This window comes from Narcine bancroftii, chromosome 7, assembly GCF_036971445.1.
Source record: "Narcine bancroftii isolate sNarBan1 chromosome 7, sNarBan1.hap1, whole genome shotgun sequence".
NCBI classification, from domain to species: Eukaryota; Metazoa; Chordata; class Chondrichthyes; order Torpediniformes; family Narcinidae; genus Narcine; species Narcine bancroftii.
Genome location: NC_091475.1, coordinates 194,328,305 through 194,342,883, shown reverse-complemented (window position 1 = coordinate 194,342,883; position 14,579 = coordinate 194,328,305). Strand labels below are relative to the sequence as shown.

The window sequence follows — 14,579 nt, the reverse complement described above, 5'->3', positions numbered from 1 at the left end:
AATATAAATTTGTTACAACAATATAATGTGCCTATACTAAAACATTTAATGAAATTATGGATAAAGAAAAATGGCAGGCTCTAGGGGTAAATTATTGGCTTTGACTCCATTGTAATATAATCAACTTATTTCTTTTTCAATACATAATCAAAGTTTATTGCATTGGAGATTTAAAAGTGTGAAAAATTTGGGAGACTGTTTTAAAGAGGGTAAGTTTTTACCTTTTAATCAGCTGAGGGAAGATTTTGTATTGATAAGAACTCTATTTCTTTATTATCAAATTTGATTTTTGGTAAAATGTATGTTTGGTAGAGATATTATTTTACCTAAAATGACTAAATTTGAGATTTCCCTTATGAAAGTACCAGAGAAGGGTTATATTTCATCTATGTATCAAATATTACAGGATGGTATGGATAAAAAGGGTTGGGATAGATCTAAAATTAAATGGGAAGCGGACATTGGTTTTATTTTTTCTGAAGATGATTGGTTAGATATCTGTTATGATTGTGTAACTAGATTGATAAATGCACATTATGCAATGATTAATTACAATTTTTTATATCAATTATATTTGACACCTGAAAAATTAAAAAAATATGGTTTTAATGAATCAGATTTGTGTTTTAGATGTGGTGATATGGTTGGATCTTTTTTTCATGCTGTTTGGTCATGTATATATATACAATCTTTTTGGAAGAAAATTCAATCGTTTTTAAAATGCCTGTATAAGATTAAAATAGTTTTAGATCCAACAGTATTTTTATTGGGTAGTTTGCAACCTCTGAAAGGTTTGGGATTAGATAAGTTCCAGCTTGCTTTTGTATATTTAGCTTTATCCGTAGCGAAAAAATGTATTGCTAGTACGTGGAAAGATACAAATATGATTGATATTAATAGATGGCATAATGAGATGAAATATTGTTTAATAATGGAAAAAAATTACATATGTTTCGCATGATAATTATAATATTTTTATTAATAAGTGGCTGTTATACTCAGAATATTTACATTTCAATTTATATTGACTAGATTTTAATATGTATATTTAACTTTTTCTTTAATATTCTTTCTTTTTTCTTTTTTTATGGCTCTCCTTAGGAGAGTTGGCTGAAGGGGGGGTTCTTTTCTTTTTTTTCTATTAAAAAAACGTTCATGTTTATGTTTAATTGCTACATATGTCATATATTATTTGTTTTTTGAACGAATAAATAAAGTTTTTTTTAAAAAAAGATTCCACACAGTAGGTCACAAAGGATCCAAGGTGAGATTGCAGAATGGATAGAAAATTAGCTTCATGTTAGAAAGCAGGTGGTGATTGTGGAAGATTGTTTTTCAGTCTGGAGTAATATGCCACAGGGTTCAGTGCTGGGCCCATTGCTGTTTGACATCTGTATCAATGATTTAGACAAAAACATATATGACTTGATTAGCAAGTTTGCAGATGACATGAAAGTACCTGGTATTGTCGATAGTGAAGATTATTGTTAAAAATTGCACCAAGGCTTTATCAGTTGGGCAGGTGAACAGAGGAATCTATGAAATTCGCTGCTCATTGAAGCAGTGGAGACTACCTCAGTTAACCTATTTAAGATAAGACTGGATAGATTTTAGCATCATAAGGAAAAGGCAAGTAGCTGGAGATAAGCCTATCACCAGATCTGCCATGATCTTATTGAATGGCAGAGCAGGCTCAATGGGCCGAATGGCCTACTCCTGCTCCTATTTCTTATGTTCTTATGAATGATTGATAAAATTTTTTGCAGGGAAATATGAGGTGTCACATTTTGGAAGTCTGACCATTATAGTGATAGGAGGGATCTGGGGAATGTTGTAGAGCAGAGGGATTTGGAAGTACAGGTACATAGTAGTTTGAAAGTGGTGCTACAGGTAGATAGGGTGGTCAAAATGGCTTTCGGCACATTGGCCTTCATCAGTTAGAGCATTGAGTATAGAAGTTGGGAGGTCATGTTACAGTTTTATAAGTCATTGGTGAGGCCACATTTGGAACATTGTGTTTAGTTTTGGTCACTGTGCGAACAAGAAAGATGTTGTCAAGCTGCAGCGGGTACAGTGAAGATTTACGAGGATGTTGCCAGGATTTGGGGGGGGCTTGAGCTGTAGGGAGAGGTTGAGCAGTCTAGGGTTTTATTCCTTAGTGCACGGGAGGATGAGGGATGATCTCATGGAGGTGTAGAAATTCATGAGAGGAATAAATTGGGAGTCTTTTGCCTAATGTAGGAGAATCATTAACCAGGACATACGCTTAAAGTGAGGGGAAGAGAGATGTGATAGGAACCTGAGGGATAACTTTTTTTTAATACACAGAGGATGGTAGGTGGATGGAATGGGTTGAGGCTAGTACCACTTCAATGTTTAAGAAAAAATCTAGACAGATAAATGGATAAGATGATTTTAGAGGGATATGGGGCAAACACAGTCAGGTGGGACTAGTGCCAGTGGGAATTTCGATTGGCGTGGGCAAATTGGGCTGAAGGCCCTGTTTCCATGCTGTGAGAATCTAGTAATGACCTGTAATCTAAAATCCTTCACAAGGACAGTACAAGGAATACTAAGCAGGTTAGCTGGAGCAATATTTTCTCCTAAAATAACCTTCATATGATACATCACAAACTTCATGAAATACAATCATACTTTGGCAGCAGTTTGATAAAAAGCCAGATGGAAAAAGCTATTACAGTAAGATTAAATATGAGAACTCAAGGCTGTTTTCTGTATTTCACACCACTTGCTAATAAAGACTAGCAGTGTGAAGGAGAAAATTATACCATCCATTAAAAATACACTGAAATTCAATGCCTATCGATGACAGGTGGGAACTGGAGTAGGCTGATCAGCTCCTTCATTCAGTAAGTAAGTTAGGAGTGGCTTACCTATATTTTGTCTCTAACAAGGTTTTGACATTTCCAAAGGACCTTGCATCAATTTTGAGGGAGGGAGGTTCCCTATTCCCTCTATCTTTCACATGAAGAAATGCTTTCTGATATTTCTCGGAGGTGGCCTGGCACAACTTTTAAGGTTACAATTTTTTTAAAATTTTGAACTATTCGATCAGAGACAATGCTTTTTTAATTTTTACTTTGTACCTGAAACACCACAATTAGATTGCCACAATCTCATGAAAAGCAAAGTGTTTGTTTCTAACCTGTTCTTCTAATTGCATTGTTGAAGGTGCACTGAACCTCTTCTCCACCCCCTCCTCCCCCCACCCATCCCTAACTCTCCATTTTGGTGTGCCCAGAACTGAATGCAATACTCGATTAGTTGTTATTTGAGTGCAGGAAATTAAATTTAGCAGTTAGACAGAAAGTTAAATCCAACTGGTTTTACCACACACAGCTAATATGAAATTGCATATTTTCCAAAAATGATGGGTATAATAGATACATGGATATATGGCTACATTGGTCTTCCAGGTAGGTAAAAACTTTGGATGAATCAAACAGATGTTTAGATATTATGAAGCGACAGTGAAGCCCCTTTTATACTGTAAAGCCTTGGTATTCCCGTAGACATGACCCATCTTAGGAAACCAGCTTGTGTATTTACATAGAACCAAAAATAGCTGGCTCCGTGAGTTAAATACCCTCCATCACTGAGGATACCTATGTAGGTGGATTGAAAATGGGCAAATCCACCCCAAATCCATTTTGCAATTTTTTCACACTGCATTCAAAAGGCGGATAAAACCCAGCTTTCAAGCTCTGTGTAAAAGGAACATGTGATAGATAGAGTAACCCTATCCTTTCTCCTCCTCATCTGATCTCAGTGCATTTGCCAGTTGTTCTCTTCTGTGCGGAAGGTAAAGGAGACAAGATCAGCACAGCACCAAAGGAATTTTGTCCTCTTTGAGATAGAAATTCCAGAAATTTGTCTTGTAGAATCATAACACTACATGTCCAAGCTTAAAATTAAATCATTTTTCTTCATTGGTCTATACTGCTTATTTTGACATACATTACAATACATGCAACTCCCCCCCAAAGTTGTAGATTATGCTATATTGCAAAACAAAAGTGACTGGTGCATACCCAAGGAGAGCAAGGAGTGAAGGTCCCCACGAGGTCCAACCACCCAGTCTGTCTACCAATGGTTTCGTGGAGGCTTTAAAAGGCCTGCTGAAGGAGTCAATTGTGGTTTATTTTAAAATCCCAAGACCGTGATGTCTGGCTCGAGATGGCAGCACCTATGACTGACAGCGGTCACGAGGTTTTGCAGACTTCAGGGAAGTGGAGGACACCAAAAAACAAGGAGAACACTCCCCATTTGAAAGCAGAAGAGATGGGCTGTTGATGACTCGAGGCAAGGAGCCCACATAGCTGCGGGCTACTGGCAATTGTGGTGAAGAAACTCACACCAGGCTGGCTGTGGATTGCTGGAGATTGGCTCGAGACTGGCCGAAGGGGTACCAGGTATCAGGTATCAGAACAGAGTCAGTCCAAGTCAGCATGAATTTACAAAGGAACAACCATGTTTGACTAATCTTCTGGAATTTTTTGAGAATGTAACTGGACTTGCTAAGTGAAAATGGACAGGGGAGAGCCAGTAGATGTAGTGTACCTGGACTTTCAGAAAGCCTTTGATAAGATTCCACATAGGAGATTAGAGGGCAAAATGAGAGGACATGGTATTGGGGGTAGGATACTGACATGGATAGAAAGTTAGTTGAGTTCGTTGGCAAACAGGAAACAAAGAATAGGGATTACGGGTTCCTTTCAGAATGGCAGGCAGTGACTAGAGGGGAATTGCAAGGCTCGCTGTTGTGATTGCAGCTATTTAAAATATACATAATCATTTAGATGAAGGGATTAAAAGTAACGTTACCAAATTTCAAGATGATGCAAAGCTGGGTGGCAGTGAAAAATGTGAGGAGGATGTTATGAGAATGCAGAATGACTTGGACAGGTTGGGTGAGTGGGCAGATGTATGGCAGATGCAGTTTAATGTGGATAAATGTGAGGTTATCCACTTTAGTGGCAAGAACAAGAAGGCAGATTACTATCTGAATGGTGTCAAGTTAGGAAAAGGGGAAGAACAACAAGATCTAGGTGTCCTTGTCCATCAATCTCTGAAAGTAAGCATGCAGGCAGTGGAAGGAAGCTAATAGCATAGCTAATAGCCTTCATAACAAGGGGGAGTTAAGTATAGGAGCAAAGCAGTTGTACAGGGCCATGTTGAGACCACACCTGGAGTATTGTGTGAAGTTTTGGTCTCCAAGTTTGAGAAGGGACATTCTTGCTATTGAAGGAATGCAACGTAGGTTCACGAGGTGAATTCCTGGGATGGCGGGACTGTCATTTGTTGAAAGATTGGAGCAGCTGGGCTTGTATGCACAGGAATTTAGAAGGATGAGAGGGGATCTGATTGAAACATATTAGATTATTAAGGGATTGAACACGCTAGAGACAGGAAACATGTTCCCAACTTTTGGGAAGTCCAGAACACAGTTTAAGAATAAAGGGTAGGCTATTTAGAATGGAGTTGAGGAAAAGCTTTTTTTCACCCAGAGAGTTGTGGATCTGTGGAATGCCTTGCCTCAGAATACAGTGGAGACCAATTCTCTGGATGCTTTCAAGAAAGAGTTAGATAGAGCTCTTAAAGATAATGGAGTCGAGGGATATGGGGAGAAGGCAGGAACGGGGTATTGATTGTGGATGATCAGCCATGATCACAGGGAATGGCGGTGCTGGCTCGAAGGGCCGCACGTCCTACTCCTATTGTCTAGAAGTGGTATGCGAGAGGGTGCTGGAAGCTTCCTGATGGTGTCAGAGGTGTGCATCTGGAGCTCTTGTTGCTGATCGTTTGGACAGCAGGTTGTCTGGGCTGCAGAGGCAGCGGGAGCACTGAAGGCGAAGCCACAGACAGAGATTCGGGGTTGTGGGGGGGTGAGGGGGGATCTTTTTTGTTTTTTCTTTCGCTGACTGTAAAGGCCGCTGGGCAATTTCTGCTGATAGTGAGTCTTTGTATGCCTTGCAGTAAACTAAAGAAAATTTTATGTAATATCGCATTTTCTGTTTTAATACATTACCACAAAAAACATCTTGAAAGTTCTCCCATTGATTCTCAGTCTAATTCCTCAAACCCTTCTACTAACATCACCTTTAAGCAATAACCCTGCTACAGCCCAAAGCATCAACCTGTCTGAGTGGTTAGCCCCTTGATACATGAAACAGAGAGTTAAATACTTGCCTTAATGGTTCCCAAGAATGAAAAAAATAATAAAATTAGTTGTTATTTGAGTGCAAGATGGAAAAAGAATCCAGTGATATAGGAATAAAACAACACTGTGTGGAACGAACATCAAACCTAATCATCATTATATAGAAAAGCACCAGTACCAGAATAAAACCGATGAAGAAACTCAAGTTTATTTATTTATCATCCAATTCAATCAGTTCAGTCCCATGAAGCAGCGTCCACAGTACAGAGCAGTGCAAACACACATACAGGCACAACTCATATACAGACAAACATTACATATACAGAGAACCTTTATACATATATTAAAATAAATATTATTAATAAATCGCAGAGTCACGGGGAGTTGTTTTAGTAGTTCAACAGGTTTCATCAGTCTAACTAGCTGTGAGAAGAAGCTGCTCCTTTACCTGGTGGTTTCTGGCTCTAATAATTCTGTATCTCTTCCCCAACATGAGTAGCTGCAAGATGCTGTGTGCGGAGTGGTAGGGGTCCTCGCAGATTTTGCTAGCCTTCTTTAAACTATGATCTCGATAAGTTACGTTGAAACGGGAGTGGTGGGGGAGGAGGGAGATTCCATTGATCCTCTCTGCCAATCTTACGGTCCTGTGGATCGATTTCCAATCTGATGTTCTACAGCCACTGTACCACTTTGTGAGGCAGCTGGCTAGGACACTCTTGAGAGAGCTCCAGTAGAAAGTTGACATAATGGTGGCCAGTAGCCTTGCCTGTCTAAGGAAATGCAATTGCTGTTGCTCCTTCCTGATGAGTGAGGAGATGTTGTGCGTCCACGATAGGCCACTTTTTGTTCTCCACTCTCTCCCCCACCGAGCTATAAACATGTAGTGGAGGGGTGGTCGTCCCTGGTCCTCCTGAAGTCCATGATCATCTCCTTCGTCTTGTCCACATTGAGACTCAGGTTGTTACGTTCACACCATTTCATGAGATTTTTCTCCTCTTCTCTGTAGTGCGACTCATCATTGTTGCTGAGGCCGACGACTGTGGCGTCATCTGCAAATTCGCTTCGGCAGAGCTTTTGCATTGTTGGTGTGAAAAACCAATGCTGTGTGTAGTGCTAATTCCCAACTTGAATACCTCAAATAATCCAGAAACATTGTTAAGGTAGATTCCACCCTGAATCTTAAGAAAGGGGTGACGTGGTTAGCATTGGGCGGCATGGTTAGTGTAGCAGTCAGTGCATCACCAACAACCTGGATTTAAATCGGCTGCATTTTGTAAGAAGCTTGTATGTTCTCCCAATGTCTCTGTGGGTTTCCTCCCATGTTCCAAAGACATACTGGTTAGGCAGTTGATTGACCATGTTGACGCATTTGGGCAGCTCGGGCTTGGGAACCAGAAGGGGCCGGTTATTATGCTGTATCACTGGATTCAAAATAAAATTATACAAGACTTTGCACAGTTCCTGGACAATCTCTGGGGAGATGAGTCAACTCCAGAAGACTCTTCTGTGGAGCAAACAGAGGACAGCAGCATGAAAGAGGTAGGGAGTTAGGTGGTGGGGGAAGGGAGGTGGGCGGTGGGGGAAGGGTGGTGGGTGGTGGGGAAGAGCGATAGATAGTGTGGGAAGTGCGGCAGGTCAATGTGGGAAGTGAGATAGGTGGTTGAGAAATAGTCTGCACTGCACAACCTGTGACTATAGAACCCCTCATGATGGAATACCCCAATTTATCCCTATGCCCAGAAGAGATTTAAAGGATCAATGAGCACAGATTTTGAGATGCGGCGTGAACAAATATGCTGCGATCTCTGTTTGAAGTCAAATGTAATTTATGTAAATGATTTGGATGAGGGGATTATTAATAACATGAGCAAATTTGCAGATGACACTAAACTGGGTGGCGGTGTGGGGTGTGAGGAGGATGTCAGGAAAATGCAGAGGGACTTGGACAGGTTGGGGGAGTGGGCTGCTGAATGGAAGATGACGTTCAATGTAAGCAAATGTGAGGTTATCCATTTTGGGGGCAATAATAGGAAAGCTGAGTATTATTTAAATGGAGACAAGCTAGGGAGTGGGGAGGTGCAAATGGATCTGGGTGTACTTGTTCACCGGTCACTGTAGGCTAACATGCAGGTTCAGAAAGCTGTGAGGAAGGCAAATGGCATGTTGGCTTTCATAAAGAGGGGATTGGAGTATAGGAACAGAGACGCCCTTCTGCAGTTGTACAGGGCCCGGGTGAGACCCCACCTGGAGTATTGCATCCAGTTTTGGTCTCCAATTTTGAGGAAGGACATACTAGCTATAGAGGGTGTGCAGCGCAGATTTACAAGGTTAGTTCCAGGGATGGCGGGGTTGACATATGCTGAAAGGCTAGAAAAACTGGACTTGTATCCGATGGAGTTTAGAAGGATGAGGGGGGACATGATTGAGGTATACAAAATTATCAGGCGGATGGACAGGGTGAAGTCGGATTACTTGTTCCCAATGATGGGGGAGACGAGGACTAGAGGGCATAGTTTAAGAATACAGGGTAGGCCCTTTAGGACGGAGATGAGAAAGCATTTTTTTACCCAGAGAAGTGTGAATCTGTGGAATGCTCTGCCACAGAGGGTGGTAGAGGTGGATTCGCTGACTATGTTCAAAAGAGAGTTAGATAAGACTCTTGTGGGTAACGGCGTTAAGGGTTATGGGGATAAGGCTGGAAAGGGGTACTGATAGTAGTGATCAGCCATGATCTGTAAAATGGCGGTGCTGGCTCGACGGGCCAAAGGGCCTACTCCAGCTCCTATTGTCTATTGTCTATTGTCTATTGACCTAAGGAAGATTAGTCTGGCCAATCGTGTGAGTCTGAGAGGTACATTATTTTTACACAAAGAGTTGTTGAAACCTGGATCATGTTGCCACAGGAGATGGCAGAATCAGATATAATTACTAGGTTTAAGTGGCAGTTGATCAAACATTAAAGTAAGCAAGACAGAGAAGGATACAATCATAATTTAAGCAAATAGGTTAGCGGGCACAAATTATGGCAAATTGTGGGCCATTTCTGTATTGGACAACCCTATGATTAAAAGATTGATTTGTCCATAAAGGACAGCTACAAGCTTTGCAACTTACACTACTGTGACGTGGGTCATAGCTTGCACCTTTAACAGTTAATTCCTTTGAGAAAGTGTCTGCTCCATACAAGACAATATCACTCAATATGTGTCCAACAAAGACCTGTTGTGCAAGGGTGTATCATTGCAACGGCAATGGGCTCTTCAGCCCACAACATTTATACTGACCATCAAGTACCCATCGACACTAAACCCATTCATCAGCACTTGGTGTATAGTCCACTATACTTGAACGTTCAGGTGCTCACTTTTCAAATGCTGTGAGATCGCCCACGTCAAATTCCCAACAGCCCACTCACTAGATAACGATGAAATTGTGCACAAATGGTGCCCACAAAATCCACAGGTAGGTCCAATTTCGAGGTGAACATCTATAATTCTAAAATTGAAATAAGGACTGGACTGGATTAGGTCCAATTGTTTGATTTAACTGAACTTAGCATCTCTGGGTTAAACTATATTTTCCGCAAAGAGGAAAGAAAAGCAACTCATCGCACAACTCAATCAATTAACACTATTTCTTAAGATTTAATGCCAAACTTTCCTACTTATGCAGAATAAGTGTACCAGCAGTCCGAAATGAACTCTCAGCAGATTTAGGGGACTTGATGTCCTTTCCTTCCCTTTGATTGATTTACTATATGAGCAATAAATCCTGATTGGCTGTAAACTGCTGTAACCTGCTTAAAAGAGCAGCAATAAATCATAGCAAGGTTCTCGTGAGTTTACTTTGCGATCAAATTGTAATGTGCCATGCAACCAGAGTGGCCTCCAAGGGGAAGAATTCCAGTTCTGAGCCTGAAGTTGATGGCTGTGGTCCAGCAGGAAGGTTGAAACTCGTGCACCGACATGTCTGTCCTTGGCCTCATGAGCTGCCAAACCAAGGCCACCCATAAAGTGGAGGAGTCACACCTAAAATTCCGGCTCGGCCCTCTCCATCTGGATGGCGTTAACACAGATTTCTCCAGTTTCTGCTCGACCACTCCCCGTTCTCCATCTCTTCCCTATCCCTCTTTCTCCTTTTCCTCCAGCTCTCCATCCCTTTCTTTTTCCATTTGCAGAATCATCCCTCCTCCCCCATGTTCGTCACTGTACCCTCCCTCCCTTATCCATCTATTACCTCTTGCCAGTGGGTCTTTGCTTCTCCCCCTGCTCCCCTCCCTCCCCCACCATTTTATTCATCCACCTGCCTACATTTTGATGAAGGGCTCAAGCTTTGAAACTTTGGTTATGTATCTTTATCTTTACCAAACAAAGTGCACTACATGGCCTGCAGAGTTTCTCCAGCATTTCGTTTTCACTTCAATCACGACATCTGCAGATTTTTGTGTTTTACTCTGATCTATATGATTTGGATACAGCTGTTAGTACCAATCACTTATTCTACCATGAAGATTGAGGCTGATTATCCCTCCTGAGAGCCACGTAAAGACGGGATGGGCGCAATTCCAACAACAATAGATTGTAGAGTCAAAGGGAGTATGGTTGCGCAAGTGATCCCTGATCACTTAAAATCCCTGCCTACGACCTCAAATGTCTATCAGGGGCTTCAACCGTTTGAGGTGACAATCAGGAACACCTGATATGTCGCCCAACTTCAACGTGATCTGGATATCCTTCAGGCGCCCCTTGGGTACAGGGCACAAGATTCAGAAAATATGCCCATTTTTAATCCTGGGCACAATTTCTCCCCAGTGGTGCACCTATTCTATCCGTCCAATTTTCCTTTCCTTCTGGTATTGCTAAAGTTTTGTCCACATGGATATGACATTTTAGCGAATGGTTAACTCCATCAAGCTGCATATTTCTATGCACTTTATCATTTACCCATTAAGTCTTGGGAAATTATTCTTCAGCAATTTTTACATCCATAACATCACAAGCTGTTAATCTGATGAAATTATTGTATTTCATTCAGTTATTTTTCTAGACAAGCCATTCTCAACGGGGGCCCTACTGCTCCTCAGGGTGGGGGGAGCAGCACATTTAAGTTAAATCCTTGCTTTCTTTTCACCTCACATAGCATAAATATGTTTTTATGTAGTCGGCTTAAGAGACGTATGGAAGAAACCAAACCTTGGAAGACTTCACATGAAAGGGGCTCATAAACTTTGAGGGGCCATAGCTGAATTTTTTTTTAATTTAAATTAATTGTTTTACATTCTAAGCAGCTCCATAACAAGCCATTTTGGCCCACAAGTCCTTGCTGCTCAATTTACACCCAATTAACTTACACATCTGGTACGTTTCGAACAGTAGGAGGAAACTGGAGCACCTGGGGAAAACCTACGCAGACACGAGGAGAATATACAAACTCCTTATGGGCAGCACGGGATATGAACCATGGTCCCAATCGCTGTCACTGTAAAGGCTAACCACTACACCAACTGGGCCACCCAAAAGGTTGAGAATGGCTGCTCTAGACTGTGACCCTGCTGTCTTCACTACGCAATCTCCCTCACCCATTACTGACATTAACAATAGGTGTTTTTAAGCCACAGCACCTGGGTAGCCTTCCTGGGACCCAGGTGTGATTAGTGGGGAAAAGGTGCCTCCAGCACCTTTTAAACTGAAGAGGGATCACCCCAGTTAATTACCAACCCTGCGATTTAAGGGAAAATCCTGCCCCCGTGATGACGCGGTAAGTGACGCGACACGCAAACTAGTCTCCCCTGTCCCCCCACCAGCTGTCAGTCTCCCTCCCACCGTGAATAGCGCTCCCCCAACCCACAGCAGCTGACCCCTCTCTCTCCCCCACGCCCACAACCCCTCTCCGCTCCCCTCCCCCCTCTCCCCCTTGATCATCGCAGACACTTCAGCCAAGGTTTCCCTGTGACGCCACTGCGCAAGGAGTAACCGGGTTGGCCATTTTGCTGTTCAAGCCGCTGGTCGAAGAGTCCTGGGTAAGATTAATTGGGTTTCCTGACTACCTCTGAGGTAGGGCAGGGACCCAGTTGACTTTGGACAATGCTGACCAGGTCCGACCATTTCAAGCTGCCTTGTGAGTGGGGTGCTAACCGGGCAATTTGCCTGGTTGACCCTATAAGGCAGTTTGAAAGCACCTAATGAGACCAAACAAGGCAGGGCGATTTCTCAGTTTTTGTTCACATTCTGCTGCAGGACCTCATGGGCATATCAGCAGGGGGCGCTCAAAGCCTTTCAGCGGAAGGCACGTGCCAGTCTGTTTCTTCAGTCGCTTTCTTTCAGTCCCTTGTTATTTTTCCCCCTCTTTATTTATCTTGGAGATGATCTCAGTTTCCAATAAGCATAAGGCAGCCTATTCATGCCTGAGCAAAGTCAGACTTTCAGAAGGTACACAGAATTTGGCCCCAGCACATATTGTCGGAACCTCAATAAATGTACACCTGATCCAAATCTAATTTTCATTGGAGAACCAAAATGCGACCTAAATGTTTTTCATTCATTTCTAGTAAATAGAACTTCTGATGAAAAATTCATCCTGTTCCAAAAAACACTAATTTGGAGATTTATTTATGCATTTTTTCTTCAGGGTCAAGGATTAAGCCACACGACTAAAGAACTAATAAGGATTGATTGACAACTCTACTGGGAATGCAAGAGGGCTTGGGAATGATGAGGGCTGATGTGGTAAAACAGAAGGTTACTCACTTTTCTTCCTCGTTGCCATTGTTGAGATTGAAATTTTCCAGATTCCTGGAACTGCAGCAATTTAAAATATGAGGACGCAATTGAAATGCAATCAATGAAAATTGCAGGTTACATTGGCAACGTTTGATCCTGTTCTGAATTTAGGATACAGACCTCTGGATCTGGTAGCGTTGAATGGGAGGAAGGCAGTGCGGAAAAGAACCTGCCTAATTTTGAAACCATTGAAATCATGGCCATGAATTAAATTCTCAATGTAAATTGAAGAATATAGGAAATTTTCAGAAAAGATAATTTGAACTAACAAAAAGACTTCAAATCCACCTGCAGATACCTACAATTTTTTTTCTGTGCAGAAACATAGTTTCTTTTTGATTTTTATGTACATTCTGTAGTTCATCCATCTTCCCTGCTGTCTTGTTCCGATCATTTACTTCCCTTCATCTTATCCCCTGATTCTCTTCAAACTTTAAGTCTTCTAAGTTTTATCTTTGTAAAATGGTGGGGTTCATATTTATGACTACCTGGTAGTCTCCTTAGTTGCAACACACTTAAGGAAACACATCAGTGATGTGGTTAAAAATGAAAAAGGAAGGAATTTGTCTAAGTTTTATTGGTTTGTGGAATAAAAATTAGTGTGTGCTCTGCTAATAGGATAGCTTGGCTCCATAACTTCCAGGTTATAATATGTCTGTGCCTATAAATTAATTAGGAGGGCTAATTATTGCGATGTCGAGGCGTGTGCTGCCCAGCTGCCCCACCGTGATATCCATGGTACTCTTACGGGTCCTGCGCCATGTACCTCCATGAGGTCCCGCTGGTAACGCCTGGCATGTAATGATGACGGGTGGCAAAATCGATCCCTCGAATAAACCCCAGTAGCTGCAAGTAATAGAGGTCAACCCTAGGGGTTGAGGCGGCCCGATAATGGGTTTGACAGATTACACCCAGCTTTGTGTGCAGGCATGATGGCCTCGGTTGTCTGGCCTGTGCAATGGGGCTTGGGGGCATTGAGGCACGGCAGCCCCAATGGAGTTCTGGGAGAATCACTCCCGTTTCTCGGTGGCAGGGATTCAGAGTGAGAAAGGGCCACAACCCACTTGGACAATGCGAGTGAGTCCGTATTACATCTTTGGCATTCCATCGGTGTTGGCAACCTCCATCTCTCGGTGGCAGGGATTCGGAGTTACAGAGGGCCACACCAGTTGGAGATTTGAGAACCAAAATCTCCTGCTGTTGTTGAGTCCCCGCTTTATAAATGGCACGCCAACAGCATAGGTATGGTATTTCTGTTGATCAAATCCGATTCCGACTGGCCTTCTAGTCGCAAGTGTCATCTGACGGATGAGATCAAAGCTGGCCCGGGTTTCCTAGAGTAAGCTAGGTAACACCATGGACTTTGGAGACGTCACCGATCCATTCGGTTATTGACAGCAGTGGACACAACATTGAAAATCGCAGAAGATGCACGAGTGTGTTGTGAATTCAACACTGTTTTAAATAGCAACGCACTTTAGGAAATAATACCATTGATGTTCATATATAAATGAAAAGGGAAGGAGTTTGTCTATGTTTTAATGGTTTGTGGTGTAAAAATTAGTGTGTGCTCTGCTAATAGGATAGCTTGGCTCCATAACTTCCAGGTTACAATATGT

At 42.1% G+C, this 14,579-nt stretch overlaps 1 protein-coding gene across 1 annotated transcript in view; it reads right to left on the bottom strand.

Moving 5' to 3' along the window:
- cnga3a (cyclic nucleotide gated channel subunit alpha 3a) overlaps positions 1-14,579 on the bottom strand; it is a 40,920-nt gene that overhangs the window by 14,160 nt on the left and 12,181 nt on the right. The window lies entirely within an intron of this gene.